Raw genomic sequence first — 17,596 nt, 5'->3', positions numbered from 1 at the left:
CGAAACGGGCTGAAACGACAACAATTTCTGGGAGCCCATATCGGCCGGGAGCTAGAACCGCAACAACCCCGTGGTTGACGTCTTATCTTAGCACTTTATCACCTATCTTTGCCAGGGGAGTCCCGTCTTTTGCTAACGAAGAAAGAACAATGGTATTCATTTTAAAGTCTTTATAGCCTTTAGAAAAAGATGCCAGTTAGATGCTTAACACCGGTAGATTCATTTGGTTGTTTTTCCTTGGCTTATCGAACCAGCGTATGCCCATTCCTCCTTTGAGGACTCCCAGTAGAGAAAGCCTAAATTTGCCGATGTGGATTGAAAGGAAGTTGGGGATGGACATAGATCCTTCCGCCTATCCGAAAGAAAGCAATGGTTTTTTTATTTATTATTTCCGGAAGCAATCTTCACTGGCACAAGGATCTCCTCACAGCAACTTCCACTACGATAGAACCCGACAATGAGTTTACGAAGGCTTCGAGTAGTGCGGGATAGGCTAATCACCAGACTGCTCTGGAATAGGTGAATCGCCGGAGACAATCACGAGTGAATGGGCGTAGAGTTTATAAGTGAAGGAAAGCGCAACTATCTATTTAATATCCTCCCGCAGGTCCGCTATAAAGCCTACCTCATCAAGAACGAGAAAGCCGACCACCATAACCGACTCTTGTTGCCGAATCGAGCTTGTACCAGGCTCTAAAAGAGTCTTCTTCGAGCGAGCGGTCTTTCTCCCAAGGAAATGCTTTTTGTAGATTGAGATGGATTGATCTTCGCTATCGTGCCTCTTCCTTGTACCAGTTGATGCTGCGGGAGTGCCTAATATGAGTTTGCTCCCATCGATTACAGAGGTTTCAACCACTGAACTTGCTTATGCTCCCCTTTGATCGACTATAAAAAAGATTTAGTAGGAAAAACTGGAATTGGCTTAAATCGAGATTGCCTCGGCTTCTTAGGCACATGAGGAACCGGCCTCAATCGAAATCCCAATCAAAGACAAGTTCTACCAAGGCCAGGATCTGAAAGAGAAGATTCACTGCCATTGACATGGTTCCTTCAGAAGCTAAAGTTGAATGATCGAAGTCTCCTTCAGGTTCAGTCGAAGAGATCGAAGCGAGGTCATCAATTCAACCATTCGCATGGTCTCCCCTAAGACTGACCTCTTTTCCAAATGAACCGAACCTCGATACCACATTCATCAAAGAGATACGGCCATCTCTCTAGGTTGCGCACCCCCTTCACGATCGTTCTATTCGTGCTTGAAAAACGACCCCATCGGCCCGCTCCTTTTAATGGACATTCTTAGCGGCCATAGATCAGATCGTGAACTCTTTCAGACCCTTAGTTTCACTTGGTTGGGGCAGAGTTTCAGCCTGCCTTCCACCGAATATTAAAAAACCTTACAGCTGCCTAACCTGCTGACATCCCGGCGAAGAGAGTCATTATTTGTGTCACATCTTCGAATTCGAGAGAAGGCTTTCCTCTTATCTCTCAAATTATAGGCATTGAAGCGATCGAGCGAGAGAAAGAAAGAAAACTATTGCACACGCCCCTCATTCGCCCTAATAGAAGGTAAGGCAAAAGCAGCTTAAGCCCTTCTGATCCCCCGAGAAGCCCCCGATGAACTTTTATACTTTTCTATTATATAAAAAAAAATTAAAAGTATGACAAATCCGAGGAAGAATCGTAGTTACTGCACCTTGCGTGGCGTCTCCCAGTCCACCACGGCTTGCACGCACCTTCTCTTGCCGTCGCCAATCCAGTGACCAAGGAACTAGACCTTATGCAAAGCACCTTTTTCACATAGAGCGGATTTTCCCTTATGATCTGGAATTGGTCATAGTCTGCCAAGAGGGCAACAAAGCGCCTAAGGATTTTCTGCCATAGTCCTTCATTAAGTTACATAGTTGTTTTAACACCTTTAGGCACTCCCGTGAAACAAGTTCCCCCTCAAGGGGAGTTCTTATTCTTTCATAAGAAAAGCCCCTTTATTAGTAAGGCGGTCCAGTAAAATTTAGTACCTTAACTCCCCAAAGGTAAGAACGGGCGTACTCCATTATGGGTGTAACGGAGAGAGGAACTCTCTTTCCAGAAGAGGGATTAGTAGTAAAAGTTTTCCCAAAAGATTAGGAAAATAAATAACTCCTGTTGAAGTCTTAGGTCTAGCACGTTGCACCCTTGAGCCCTCTGATCACTTGGTCAGTACCAATCCTAAGACCAAATGCTATCTCAAAAGAGTACATGCTGCTGCTCTAACCTCTAAAACCTGAAGAAGATTCCAGCCGCGTGTATGATGCCCTGATGCTGTCATCCGATATCAGGACTGCCTTTGTCCAGGCGCTGCTGGATCCTGACAAATATCAAAGCCAGTTCGCTGAGGTGAACATGAAGGAGGCCCTGTATGCCCAGTATTCGGCTGCTGTCACCTTCACTAACGACGACCTCATGCTGAAAACAACTGAACACAATCGTCCCAACGGGGAGATTTACAATCACAAGGTCAATCGCATCCTGTTAGACCCTGGTTCGTCGGTCAGCCTTCTGCCCCTGCGACCCGAGCCAACCAAAGCAGAAGTTAAGGCCAAGATGTTCCCCAAAACGGCAGAAAGATCTAAGCCAGCCTCGAAACTACAGAGCCGGCCGGAATGATCAGCAATTCCTTCCTCAAAGAATGACGAAGGTTCAGAAGGAGAGGCTATTCTCGATGCAGCAAGCAACGCAGAATCAGAAGAGGTTTTTATTCCTCGATGATACATCAAGTGACGCAGGGTCAAGTGTGCTCCACGTCGGAAGTGAATCTGATTCAGAAAGAGAAGCCGAGCTGACTTAGTCGTCCAAAGGCCCCAAGTGAGTAAGGCCTTCTTCCACGAAATGGAATTCTTCCCGTCCAGACGATGCGCACTCCTGATGGGCTCACAAAATCCATGGCAAAAATGGAGATATCGGTTGTGCAAGACCTGAAGACGTTTTATGTCCCATCCTAGTTGGCCGGGAGGCCTGGGACCTTGTTCTACCAGTCGACTGAGCAGCCCCTCTGGAGAGAAGACCGGATTCATAAGGAAGATCCTTACAAAGATGCCACCGAACCGGTGAAGACTCATTACTATTCGCCGAAGGTTAAGGCTTTCTTAGAGAAGGCGGGATACAACTTCAGGCAGCTTTCATTTTTTTTAATATAATGGTAAGCCGGGTCAATCTGCTATTCAGTTAAAAAACCTTGAATTATGCTTTCTTAACTTCCGAATTGAAATTCGTATAAAAGTCGATGGATGCGGCGTGGTTACCATAGCTCATGCATTTATTTGAATCTCTGGAAAAAAGTTTTGGGGTTTCGGGTACTCAAAAAAAAAGGCTCTACTCTACCCAGCTTTTATCCCGTAGTTGCATTTCTCTCCCGGTTATTAAGTAATAAGCCCTATTTGATCTAGTAAGGGGAGGTAAAGGTCACAAAGAAAGGTTCCTGGAATCTCATTTTGTTGGCTTAGCATTCGCATCCCACTCCCGAGAGAAAGGAAGAATTCATTCTTGCACTAAATACTATCCGTTTGTAAGGAGTGTGTGAGCGACCCCTGCAAGTGCACTGAGAAGTAGTGCATTCATTCTCTCCCTTAGAGTCGGGGAGCATGAGGTTAGTCATAAGCCTGGACAATGAGAAGCACATGCCTTAGCTTATGGGTAAAATAAAGAAGTGTGCTTCTTCCCCTTTTGGCCACTAATGTGTGTGGTGCCCCTCTATTCACGTAATAGACTATTGCTATTGGGTTGTTCATCCTTTTCACATGCATACAACTCGGTATAGAAATGCCAGGCTCAAAAGCATTCGAGCATATCTTTTTTTGAGTAGCTGCAAGTGAGCCTTATTTTATTAGTAAAGTCTTGATCTAAATATAGGCTAAGATATCAACGGATAGTTCTTTCAACATGTGGGATGAGGGGAATAAGTAGCTGATCAAGAGAGATGTGAGAAGCAGGCTGTACTGTAATCTAACGTTGTGGTGTGTGGGATCCGGCAAAAGAGGCGCGTTCTACTATACTATTGTACCAAACACCTGCGTTCATTACAGCACCTTCGCCCTACATACATAAGGGAATCGAGGTTTGGAACCCCTTTTCTATTCGAATGATAAAATCCGAGCACCCGCCGAATTGGTAAGGCAGACGTATCAATCCAACCCATACGATTCATTCATTAAAAAATTTACGGGTGTGAAGACCGGGCAAGGTTGTGCTATCTCCTTGTTCAGCCCTACAAAGTAAGCCCTCAAAGTCCTACCTTATTCTTTTTTGATATATTAAAAAGTCTGCAAAGGAAAAACCTACAACATGGATAGAAATGTGCTGATCGATCAAGTCTATGCTACGGGTAGATTTGTACATGAGAAGGAGACTGCGGGCCAGCCACTTCTGTCTAATAGAAAACCACGCTTTCCCTCCCTCAAAACAATGTTCCTCTCGCTCAAAAATAATTAGCATACTCCATACCATATCCGAAGTGAGTTGGCTGAAAGACCCAGAAGTCTAGTCGTTGAGGGGTTTTAGGATAGAAATAGACAGGATTCATTTCAGATCCAGTACAAATCGAATCTAATCTGATCCCTTTGAATTTTTTAATTTCCTATTTTCACACTTCGCTCTTTCCTACGTTGCTTTCCGGGGCCCATCTAAGTGATGTGCGCGGTACAAAGGCCTATCAATCAGGTAAGCTCGGAACTCTTTTGATTCATCCTATCGGCTCTGCTCATCCCAAATAGATATTATATCTTCCAGATTTAGGAATCAAAATTCGGATAATAAGCTAGACTTTATATTTTTAAAAGAATTGACTCGGAATGCAAGAAAAGAAACTACTTCATGGGGCAAAGTCCGCTATTGTCCCTTCACTTAGGGCTGTGAATCAGGGCCTAGCTGTTAAGAGAGAGGTGTAACTAGTGCTGCTGTCGTCAGTCCACCTAGTAACAAATCAATGAGAAAAGTGAAGGTAAAGCCCACCTCAATCCCTTCCCTTGGAAGTCGTGCCCAAAGAGAAATAGACTAGAATAGAGCGCGAAGGCCATTACTCCAAAGAATACTTGAAATCGACTTCCTCTTCTGGATGACGGGGGTTGGTTTCACCTGTACTTATCGATGAATCTTTATGTGATTGATCGAGCACACAACCAGAAAGAATGAAAAAACAAGAAAATACAAGGGCGAGTAAAAAAAAGGATTTACTGAGTACGTCTGTAAGCCTTTATTCAAGCAAGCTTTCTTAGGGAGACAGACGTTTTGGTTCATCTCTGATTCCAGGCGCCGTTCATAGCCCTTGCCCAGCCCAGCCATTCCATCATCGAGTTCGGACCTAGTAAGGGCACTCCGTTAAAGCGGTTGATCACAGAATCCCTAGCTATAGCTCCTGATCCTGATTGCGTTGGGTGTTGTGGAGGGAATGCACGCAGCCAGTCGGTTCTCTGCTGCTTTAGCCGTCCCCGTAGAAAAGAAGGGAAAAAGGAGAGAAAGAACCTCTTGCCACTGTTCTTGCCCCCGCTACTTTCCCCGATATGAATATGAAAGTAATGCTATTTTATGGCACCCGGTCATTTAAGTACCTACAATATCTTACGGCAGCTAAAGCAAGTGACTTAGTTATTCCACAGCATTCCGATCAATACCAGTAAAAGGATCCCCGATCGAATCAGAAATTGCAGAGTTAGGGAGACTTCCTCGCTTAGCTCGTGGCTGCCATTACCAAAGAAAGGGGAAGGTATTAATTAAGATAAAGTCATCATTTCATTAGTGCCATTCTAGTAGTGGAATAGAAACCTCCGCTTGATCCTGAATCTTTTGATCGTCTGATGGCATCCTTCGGTGATTTATGCGCAGCACATAGTTTCCCAACCTCTACATTGAAGTCTACAGCTGGGCTAGCAGCTCCTCCTCCTGCCGCCTATTCAGCTCCTCCGGCCGCCTATGGAAGTAGTAGAGCCACCTAAAGTGCTTTATAGAAAGTAGTCCCATGCATTCCTACAAATGTAAATGGTATCGCTAGACGGTAAGGAAAGAGAAAGGGCCTTTCAGCCTCTGCTTGAGTTCCTCTTTTTTATGTTTATGGTCTTTCTCGAGGCGCTGCCTACCTACAAGGCAAGATCAATTGAACCTTCACCTTAAACTGCGACCGGTCTAAATGCAGGCGCTTCGGGCACAGTAGTTGTTATAGATCAATCCATGGGAGTCTCCGACTTGCTACCCCTTCTCCAGAGCTGCAAAAGAGTTTTACTTCTATTATCTTACGTATAATTTCTAGCAATACTCTTAGTAACTCTCTTTTTATAAGATATTATAAAAAGTCTTTTGGCATACCAATCAGTGAAACTCTAAGCTATCACAGCTACATCCACTCATAAATGCTCCGCTGCTCGGGGAACACTCGTTACGAAGAAAAGGGGAGGTTACTCTCGTCCTACACTAGGTCACCCTCGTCCCTACACTAGCTTCTCCCTCTCCCTACGGTCGAGTTGCCCCGCCCATTTCCTCTCAGACAAGCACGTAACCATCCCCAGTGGAGCTAGCGGCTCTATCTTCTACTGATATCGAGCTAGGTCCAGATAGCTAAATTGATTGTATGACCATTTCTGGACGTTTCTACGGTTTATGGCCAGGGATGCAATCCTATCGATCGATTTCCCTATAGCTTTTTGCCCTCTCGGCGTAAGATTTTGATTGGAAGATTGGGTGAAGCCTAGCTTCTTTCTTTCTTGCCTCTGCCAAAACCAATAGGAATTGGAGCTCCTTCTGAGTAGAATGAGGAGAGTGCAGACGCTTTCACAGATGCCCGGTATCTTCCGGAGCTGTAATCTTTACACACTAAGTAAGCAAGCTTTGGTTGGCTCTATTAACTCAAGATATCCATCATCCCGCGCTATACGGATCGAAGCCTTCCACTTTAGGAATAGGTTTAATTGTTTAATGTGAACGCTAAGGAAGAGAAATCCTTACCGGAAAGCCGGGGAAGTAAGGTTATGAAAGGTAGTTTGCTCGCTCGACCAAAAAAGAAAGATTGAAACAGCCAAGAACAACGAAAACCTTTCAAGCGGACAAAAGCTTTTTAAACCAAGATGATTCTACCAAATCCAATCCTTCAAGAGCGGGGGATAGCAACCAAAGGAAATCGTTCGCAAGGCTAGCCGGTTAAATGGATAAGTCGTGTAACAAACAATCCTTGTTCCTTTCGCCTTGCTGCCTTCGTCTTTCGGCTTTAGGACTAGCTCAGTCTTCTTTAATAAATAGGTATTCAGTGAGTGACTCTTTCCATCTTTAGTTTAGGTTCATTACGGCAGTTGTTAGTTCCGTCTCTTTATCAGTTAATTCGGTATCGTTTATTAATTGCTTTAAGGGCCCCAGGTGCGCTTAAAGTCTTATGATGATCCCTTTGCCCGGTTAAACCATCGGACTCGACTAAGAAATCCATGCCAGAGACTCCTCCTAGTAACCATCCCCGAAATCCAGGAAGGTGTTCTTGAAGACATGGCGGGCTCCAAGCTACACCCTTCTCTGCTACCAAATCATAGATCTTCCAAAGAAGACCAAAGCGAATGAGCTCACTCGATTCGCGTCTGATCCTCCATGATTTCTCATAGACTGATGCGGAAAAGAAGTCACTTAAGGAAACATCCGGTGAATTCGCGACACTCCAGTCTCCAGTACCAATGGACGTACCGAAGCCAATCCTTCATCCAGTTTCTGAGCAAAGACCACTCAAGGAAGTCCCGGACTCTTTTTGTTGGAAATAATTCATCAGGAGCCACCTTAAAATCCGAAGGTTTCGTCTCTTTAAGAAGGGAAGGAAGGAGATAATGAACCTCGAAGATAAGGAAGCGAAAGCTCACTCTGCCAAGCCACAATTCTAATGGATAGTCATTGTGACCCCGAGGCTTGGTGTACATAGCAAGAACCCGCTCAAAGTGACGAGATCTTGTATGACTGAGTTTGGCAAGGACCCTATAACCTGCACCACCTATCCTTACTAAGGTAGAGAACCTTCGTAATGAATGGATATTTTTTACATATAGCCACCATATGGATGATGGTAAGCAAGCAAACAACGAGCAGACATGGCAGATAAATCCACGCGTCCTTCCTTCTTTATAAGAAAAACTAGCATAAACCCCTTGATAATATAGGGCTTTTTGGGATGCAACAGCTTTTCAGTACGAAAATGACCATGAAAAGCGGAAGACTTTCATTTTCTCGGGAATTTTCAATGCAACCCTAATAAAATGGACATCAAAAGTTGCATTATTGCCTTTTCCTTTTTTAGTCAAAGATTTTTCGTTGCAAGACCCTTTTAGTAAATAAAGTGCCGTTGAAACTCAACAAGTTGCTAAAACCCCTGGGGCATGCAGGGAACTAATCATAAGGATAAGACAAGCAAGCTTTTGAAGGGCAAGCTTAAGAGATTGAGGAGGGGCGGGAATGAAGAAGCGAGCCGGATTAGTCTTAGTTATTAGTAAAGGGCGAATGAAGGGACACGACCGGTTGGCGAGCGAGTGTGCTGGTTTGAGAGCTTGATAATTGGATAGTGATGAATCGGGACTTAGTTAGCTATTAATAGAATCCGGAACCGCTCTTCCGTCTTAAACATTCTTTTGAATTGGTGGCTGTTTGTGCTTGGGAAAGGAAATCCCACTGGCTCTTTTGAAGGGGCTGCCTGGTCTTGACTTCCTCGATCTCCATTTGGTAGGCAATCCAGAGGTCGGAATAGAATGCGGCCGAACAGCTTAACAAAGCCCCTGCCCTAATTTCGATCTTAGGTCTTCTTTTAACTTCAGAGCACCACCTGATGGAAATATTTCGGAATGCACATGTCACCCCAGACATTTCACCCGCCAGGTTAGTGGGACAGATTTTGGCTCAGCTTCAACCTCGTGAGAGGTGATTGCACCAGTAGCAAAAGAGATCTCAGGATAAAGAGGTACCATATCATATGTGTAACGAGAATGGACATGACACAGCAAGTTGCTAGTATAACTTGCGGTCTGAAAGCTTTTCAGTCAAGACTGGTCGGGGCTCTGGAGAGGAAGAATCTACATCGATCACGATGCGAGCAAAAAAGAGGGAATTCTCTAATCCGATAGCCTTACAACAAACAAGCTTGCTTAACGCACTAGCTTTGAGTTCCGACTTAAAAGCTCTTATAAGTTCAAAACCAAAAGACAAAGCGCATCGCTCTCACGCTCGTCAGTAAAGTCAGTTATTCGCCTTTTATAAACGAGTGTTGTGTACTAATAGACTTGCTTATCGTAACCGCAAAGAAAGAACGGTTCTATCTATTTTTCCATAAGGGCTGGGGCGCCTTTCGAACGGTATAAGTTACGACTTCGCTTCCGAAAAGATAGATTTTACTGTGATTTACCCGCATCCACTACCGGAAGGAATTGCCTCACTTACCGCCTGCTCTTATTCCCATCGATATGCCCGGAAACAAGAACATTCTTTCTCTCATTCCCTTTACCTTAAGCCTGACAAAGATAGAATGTTTCACTTGCCGTAAAGACTCTATCTCCACAGCCGCCTTCTCTTTCCTTTGCATTACAAACAAAGCGATCCGCTTTCATAACTAATAAGGCGTAAAAGAAAGGAGTCTCGGTATTCGTTCTGACTTCCGCTCGCAAAGGAACAAGATCTGGATTTTACTAGGGCGAGCGCAGTTTACTATGCGAGTGAAGAGATTTAAGCGAGCTAATAGCGAGTGGACTTTGCCCCTCCCTTTCTTTAGACTTGCAGTAAAGCTGAACAAGTTTACTCCGCTTGCACTTGAGCTTGAAGCCTTTTTTTAATCCTAAAGTAGTATAAAAAAATCCCCAAAGCTACAAGAAAGCCGAGACTACAACCGCTACTTGCCCAATAGTACAGCGCCCTCCTTCCTGACTTTACTTTCCTAGCTACCAAGCCCCTCTTCAAACCCTTGCCAGAAGGACGAAAGGAAAGATTCTCCGCGATACCGCTTGAATAACGATAATCGGAGTGAAAAGCCTTAAAGAGAAAGCTTTAGCAACGGTAGGAGTTACTACTTACGCCAGCACCTGACGAGCTTACCAGAACCTTCTCCCGCAACAACAAGAAGAGTTTGGCTTGGACAAGTTCATGATATGAAGAGCCTTTAGATGAAGAACGCCCTACTAATACAAGTCAAGGAGAGGAAAGGACTCAAGATCCCGAGACAACAACGGGTGAAGGTACTACATATAAGCCTTCAATCCGGCTTGATATGCTTTCTCTTCATATAGATATTCTTTTTTTTTTAGGACATGAAGAACGGGAGAAGAGAACAGGGGGTCAAAGTGACGAGACACCGGGATCGCGTCGCCTTACGACACCGATGAAAGTAATTTCTGATGAGGAGGAAAGTAAAATAAAGGGGATGGAAATTGACCATCCTTCAAGAAGTAGGGGGGGAAAGAAAAAGGTGAAGGAGAGGAAGCTGGAAATGGAGACAAAGAAGAAGACGAAGAGAGTTCAAACTCTTTTTTTTAGTTCCGAGGATGAGGAGGATCCAACGAGCTTACCTTATTATTAGAGAAAGGGGAAAGAGTAGGGGGATAATCTATAAGGTCTGGTTCTCTAATGTTGATTCTGAATCTGGCTAAATTCTTATATTGAAATTGCATTCTTCTCAAAGAAATATCCCCCGAAGACGAATTCCATTGAGAGGCAATCATCGCTAGTTTCTCCCGAGGGCGTGGTCCCCCAAGAAAGAATGTATTTCAGTCAATTTAAGGATGGTCGTGGCCGGGGTCAATGAAGAAAACTCCCTTTGAAGCATGAAGGGGGTAGTTTACTACTTGTTAGAGTAAGGTAGTTTACTTGCTCGACCATAGGGAGAGGGAGCTTGCTTACTTAGTGCTTGCACTAAGGAAGCCGCACAATGCCAAATGAGGTCTCTGGGCTTCCCGTGTATTCATCCAAATTAGATCCATGATAAAGTTATGGACACGTCCACAAAACCGAAAATCTTTCGATCCCATGCAGTCAATGCCAATGGGTGTGCTTAAGAGCTGGTGGCAACCGAATACCTTTCACACCTAACCCGGGCTTTTGCCAACAACCTTTCTTTCAAAATCCACTTGGTGAACCTATCCAAAGTCCAGGAACAGCTACAAAGGCTTCAAGAGACAGTGGCTCGAAGCATTAAGAGGAAATAGAAAGATTCGTATGAAGAGGTCCTCAACCCTTAGATTTGGAAGGAATGAGAGGGCCCACATCAAAGGGTAGTTGAACCTACATAGCGCAAAGGGGGATCCCCTTAGGGCAAGCACTAAGCAAGTAAACTACCTTATTCGCGGGAATTTCCTCCCTCCGGTGCTGTCTCCTCACTAAGCGCTCTTCTTGTCGTTTCAACCTTTCCTTCATATCGAATTTGGCCTGAAGTCTTTCTTTAGCTTGATCAGATAATGGTGCTACACTTTTGGACATAGGATTTGATATCACCCAATTCTTCGTTTAGTAACGTAGAACTCATACTACGCTAGTAGGGGCTAATCAAAGTAAAGAGAGTCCAATCTCTGAAATAGAGCTTGGTCTCTCCATACTAAGGCGTAGGTTATGACTTGATCCAATAGAGTCAGAACACCTTTATATCTAAATGAAATGGTGCTCAATGAAACGATCCAGATTCCACACTATGCTGTGGGTTGGGGAGAGAGCTGCTCTGCGAAGCTGGGCGTTCAGTGTTCTTATGGAGGAACCATACTAGAAAGAGAATAGAAAAGGCCTTCACTTCAAAAAAGAGCGAGGGAGTGATGGGCAACCTTAGTCTATATGTTGCTCGTGAGCCGCCAAGTACAAGTCTCGCAACAGTACTGGCGCAAAAGGATCGGTCCTTCACTTGCCGATCGTTCGCGAGTCGAACTCGCTCTCTTGCCACGCCTTTCACTCACTCGCTTGAGTCGGACTCAATCACTTTTTTGTTTGGAGGATCATTCGTTCTTCACTCTCTTTATATTACCCGCGGGGAGCGCAGCAACCAAGGTGCATATTATCATATAGAAACAAGCGAAGCGTAGCGATTCGTACTACCGGAAAAGTTTCGCTAACCGGCAGGCAATAGAGTCCGTCGATATGCGCAAGCAAGCGTAGCGAATCACATAGATAAGCCCCTACCTGCCAGCGCGCGGATAGATAGGGCGAGCGAAGCGCGAAGAGGATGGATGTCTGAGCGGTTGAAAGAGTCGGTCTTGAAAACCGAAGTATTGATAGGAATACCGGGGGTTCGAATCCCTCTCCATCCGCGAAGTCATAAGTTATCTCTTGCGTTATCTATAGATAGGAACGAATCGGATCGACTCGACTGAATGGGTAGCTTGTGTTATGATGTAGACGGAGGTTCTTGTGTTATGATTTAGTTAGGACTTTGTCTCCCTTTCGTTATCTTCCGCTCCCCGAAGGATGAGAGGTCTGCAACTAATAAGAAAAGGCTGGGGCGAGTTACCTCATAGCAAGCAAGCACTGGTGCGGTGCTACTGGCATGGGCCTCTACCCCTAATGTTAGTAGCGTAGACCCGCCTCGGACAACTAAGTGAACCGGACACGGACAAGGATTTTGGGCTTTCAAGGGTTCCCAAGAGTCTGAGGAATAAAGATTAGATATTATGTTATAACCTGAAAAACAGGATACCTGACAAGAATGGAAAGCTCAACACCAAAAAGTTAGGCTATCCAGGCAAAAAGAGAGAGATCGACCTAGAAGCTGGAATAGAGATTCTGACCATAATATATATGACAAATGTGCTCGACAATTCGAATGAAGCCTCTACTTCAGGCACGAAGGACGATGAAATCCCATAAGACTACATTGAAGTTATGCCTACACCAGAAAAGTTGGATGACGGTACTACCAAACCAAGTCCACGATTTTCGAGCTAGAAGAACTGGACATTGAAGAAAATCAAGAGCTCACATACCTCAGCAAGGAACTCACTTATGAGAAAATAGAACAGTACATTGCACTATTGATACGGAAAATCTTTTTTATTGCCTGGAACTACAAGCAGATGCCGGGAATTGGACCCTAAGATTGCAGTACACAGGCTAGGGTTGTCCTCAGACCAAGAGACATACAAAGAGCCACCTAGGAAAATGTGCCAAGAACTTGAAGATCAGGTCTGCGTTGAGGTCGACAAATGGTTCGACGTGGACTTTATATAGGAAGAAAAATATCCGAGCTGGATCTCCGTGCCGGTAATAAAGAAAAATGAATCAAAACAAAAGCAGTTAAAGGGTTTCAAGAAATACAAAATCTACATAAGAAGAAGAGAAAGAATAAGAAGGTTATCGAATGATTACTTTGTTGAGACTGTGCTCTGGCCGGAGTGAAGATCATCAAGAACACGAGGGATTGAGAGCAAAGACAAGTGGGTTTCGCCATTGTTTGTGTGATGTGATCAAGAAAGCTAGGGCTTTTTTGGGGTGTTCTTGGAAAGGAGAATGAAAAGAGAGAGAAGGAGATGGTTATTCTGTTTTGGTTTCTGTCATGAAGTGGTGAAATACATTGCTTCTATCGTAGTGTGTTTGTGAGGATGAAAAGTGTGTGAAAAGGAAAGAGACTACATGAGCCTTCCAAAAACAAAAAGACCAGAGCATACCGGATTGAATGTAACGAAGAAAGTGCAAAGTCACTAGTCCCGCTAATATTTAATATGATAATCGGGTTATCATGGAAGGTCTGAATTCTCTTTAGCCTTCGAGCCTGAAGCTAGACAAAAAAAGAAGAGAAGGGCAGGGGACTGTATTTAATGAATGTGTAATGCTGTCTGACTCGTGTGGTACTTCACCTAGGAGGTGTCCTAATCAAAAGATTACCTTCTCTATCCCCGACGAAACCTGGCGAAAAAGAAGTGAGATGGACGTTACTTTGGATTGAGAAAATTCTCTATTGTTATAAATAGACTTTTCCCTAACCTAAAAGTGGCACAATTCCCTCTGATGAGCAGCAGGATGTTGATGTCCGAAATATATTCCTGACGTGAAGCGAAAGATGCACCGATTGATTCTGATCGCCCTTTGTTGTTTTCTCGGTATGAGGTTGGAACCCCCAAGTCATGGTTTTCAGCTGTCTCTTTCGCCTATTGGCCGGCATGGTAAGCAAGTATAATTGCCTCCTTCCTTCCTACGCTAAGAATGCTTGGCCTCCTTCTAGTCGCTCCGATTTCATACTGTCTCGGTCGTATTTCTTTAATTGGATTAGCAGACCCTACTCTTGACTCTTGAGGGGAGGGGGAGTCTGAGGTCAGGGGTCGGTGCTGATTTTCCTGATGTTACTGATGTTGTTGATTTTTCTTTCGCTAGAGTGTGAATCATAGGCCGGGTGTAATTATATATATATATCATATATCTGATATCTAGTGGAGTAGCCTCTGTGCCACATATACTGGGCGATTTAGTTCGTTCGGGACACGTGGGCCAAGAAGCTCTAGGCAATTCTCACGATCACGGTCGATCATGGTTCAACTCCATGTCGTGAAAGTTAAACCAATCATTTCTTTCATCAACATCACTATCTCTCTTTCATCGGTAGGCTTGCTTCACCGGTACGGCTCATCGGCTTATTAATGACTAAGCGGAGTCAGGAGTCGGAGAGGCATTGGATTAAGTTAGAAGTAACTAGAACGTTATTATAAAAAGGGGTATAATTAAATAAAGTCATTCGTACCCTACTATTTCAATCAAATACCGCTGGCAGATCCTGGTAATTATTATCTAAGTGGCACATCTGTCCTTTGCACCTCTCTATATGTATGTGCTTTATTTAGTATAGAAAGAGAAAGAGATTCGTCTTGAAAAATGCTTGGTCATTGGATTGAAGTGCGCGGTAGATTCTTCTGACCGAACCGCTCTTTCTTTCACCAAATATGCTCTTCCATTGATTATGTAAGTTCACTTTTTTTCAGGAAACCGCGATCAGGAAAACATGAAATAGGGCGCTAAGAAAAAAAAGTCTCTACCAACATGAAGCTCGTTGCCAGGATAGATCGAATGTAATAACGTATTGTTACAAGTTTCTCTTTTATTTCAGTCTTTAGAATCAGCCGATAATGGAGACAGAGAGATAGAAAGTGTGCAGTGAGGTGACCGAAGGGAGGACTCTTTTCACGAATCCAACTGACATATCGGATCTTGCCATTGCCAGGAGCATTGATGCCGAGAATGCCCTCTTTGCTGCAAGTGAATCAGAAGGGGTTCTTTTCGCCTAATCGGTTATTGTGCTAGAATCGATTGTGGAAGCTCAATGAAAATTATCGTAGTGTAGTTACAGTCAACACAGTAGCTGTAAGGTGAACTTTGTCCTTTATCTATATAATAGGCTGAAACTGCGCTGAATGATAAAGCCTTATTTCCATGACTTTCCGGACCAACCAACCGGCGATTTACGACAAGTCTCTCTTCATTTTTTTTGGGGGAGCAAAGCAGTAAAAGAATGAAGGAAAGGATAATGATTAATTTTTTTCTCAATGTATGGCAATCTATTATGAATTTTTTTATTAAGAATGGAAAAAACGAAAGATCACCGTATGTCGATGAACAAGTAATTAATGTTCCAAAAGAGGAAATGATGAAACGTATAGCAGAGATTGTTAAAAAAGCTAGCGAGGATGACTAAACAGTCATTTAATTTAGTAAGGAGGGTGGGGATTATAGTGTTTTGGCGGAAACGCGACCGGATGTAGTCATGTTAGTTTTGCTTTTCTTGTGCATGATGAACCGGGTGAACAAAGTCACGATCAGAATGCAAGCAAGGTAGTTCGCTGGGTATGTCTTTTGATCCCAGGGGTGCTGGTTCGAGTCCAGCTCGTGACAAGACCTTTGTTTAATATCTCGGCGCCTCTTCTCCTTAGACGGATGACTCTCCCATGATCTGAGACAGCCTCTTTTTCCTAGTTAGGACATTACATTGGGAGGAGAGATTCACCCCGACAGGAGATCCCATCTCTCTTATGATTTCTCGAGTTACAGGGAAAGATCACGGCTGCATTTAGGAGTGAAAGCAGCCAATTCTTTCTTCTCTTATGAAATTCACGATCTCCCCTTGAGAACGCACAGAACAGTTACTAAATCATACCCTTTGGATGTTACATATCTGATACCTTTTGGTCCCTCACGGAACACTGGCTATATCATCTAGCCCCATGTCAACCAACCCAACTCCTCCTGCCGCTATGCATCCTATTGGGACGCTTCGAATTTTTGTTCTGCCAAGGTCTAATCGTTCTGACGTAGTCTAAGTCTTCGAGGGGAATGCCGACTGCCGAAGTTGAAGCTGAAACCGATGATGTTAACTGGCGATGCAGATTCCGAAGCCGTGGCAAAAAATCTTTCCCCTGTAGAAAGAAGTGTCTCCGAACAATCTCTGATGAGCTGACCCTATCTGAGGCTGTCGACTTAACTGCGCCGAATCTGGAGGTCTGCTTTGATCCGAGTCTTCCATGGCCTGATCGTGCTCATATTGATCCGGAGGAAAAAACCTGCCCCAAAGGCTATGCTCTGCCAAAGCGGTGCCCCTTAAATGTGCTCTCATCAGATAGAATTAAAGTAGTGAGAGTCTAGGTAAGCCCGGGGAGCTATGGGGGTCGGAGTGGTCTCTCTAGTCATACCAAGTAGCTATATGAATTAGGTTCATTTCCTTCTCGATTCAATCTTTAATTTCGTTTGATTTTTGGTAGAAAGCCTATGTCATGGCAGTAAAATATCTCTTTTGGAACAGAGCTTTAAGCCTTTAGCACATAAATAGCAATAGCAGTCAAATCATCCTTTTGATTTGAGCCCACTTCCATACTGATTGGAATAGCCAAAAATGCACCTTTCCCCGCTATCACTTTCTAGAATTCTTTCTGATACATGCTCCGAGAGGGTTAGCCCCGGCTATCAAGATGAGCTAAATGGTCACACCAGTGTACTATGCCAAAAGGAAATTTTAAAGATCTCGGTGGTCTTGTGAGTGGTTGAAAAACTACGATTGCAGTTTTCTTTAGGAAGTCCCATAGCAGTGAGGCTTAACAGACAAAGAAAACGGTGGATACTTCCACTAGTTGGGTAGAAGGTGACGACCCTAATGAATCGACTATGAAGGTGGCTGTTAGCTACATCAGCGCTCAAATTCTTTCATCGTCCCTGGCATCGATGATCAACCCCGGGCACATTTAGGTTTTGATCTTCGGCCATCCTGGTCCTCAGGACCCAACACAATATTATTCATTCTTATATATTTCCTTTAAAAGATGCAAAAGGTGTTGATACGTCCTATCCACATAGAAAGCTTACCCTCTTCCACGCATTACCGGTGGATGCTACAGCCGCTAACACTTTGGCTGCAGGAGGGGAATGGTTAAGTGAAACTCTCGACGTCTTGTTTGGTAAACGGGATGTTTACCCGGGCGCCGTAGTCTTGCCTAAGCGTTCGGTCGGAGATACCTTTGTATGGTATAGCAAGCAGTTTAGCTACTTGTATCGATTTGCCACAGTGTGGTTAGATACAATGCGATGGCAGCCGCGGCTTGGTAGGATGTTAATGAAGGTCGAGGGAGCAGGGAAGAAAAGGTTATTCCCTATTGACTCACCCTTGTATCAGGCCTCG

At 44.2% G+C, this 17,596-nt stretch overlaps 1 non-coding gene across 1 annotated transcript; it reads left to right on the top strand.

Moving 5' to 3' along the window:
- The first annotated feature begins 12,170 nt into the window (after window positions 1-12,170).
- trnS-UGA lies at window positions 12,171-12,257 on the top strand. The gene has a single exon. It is a non-coding gene; the product is annotated as a tRNA-Ser (tRNA).
- Window positions 12,258-17,596: the final 5,339 nt, after the last annotated feature.

Source organism: Pyrus communis, mitochondrion (genome assembly GCF_041283825.1).
Source record: "Pyrus communis mitochondrion, complete genome".
NCBI lineage: Eukaryota > Viridiplantae > Streptophyta > Magnoliopsida > Rosales > Rosaceae > Pyrus > Pyrus communis.
This window is presented reverse-complemented; position numbering and strand designations above follow the sequence as displayed.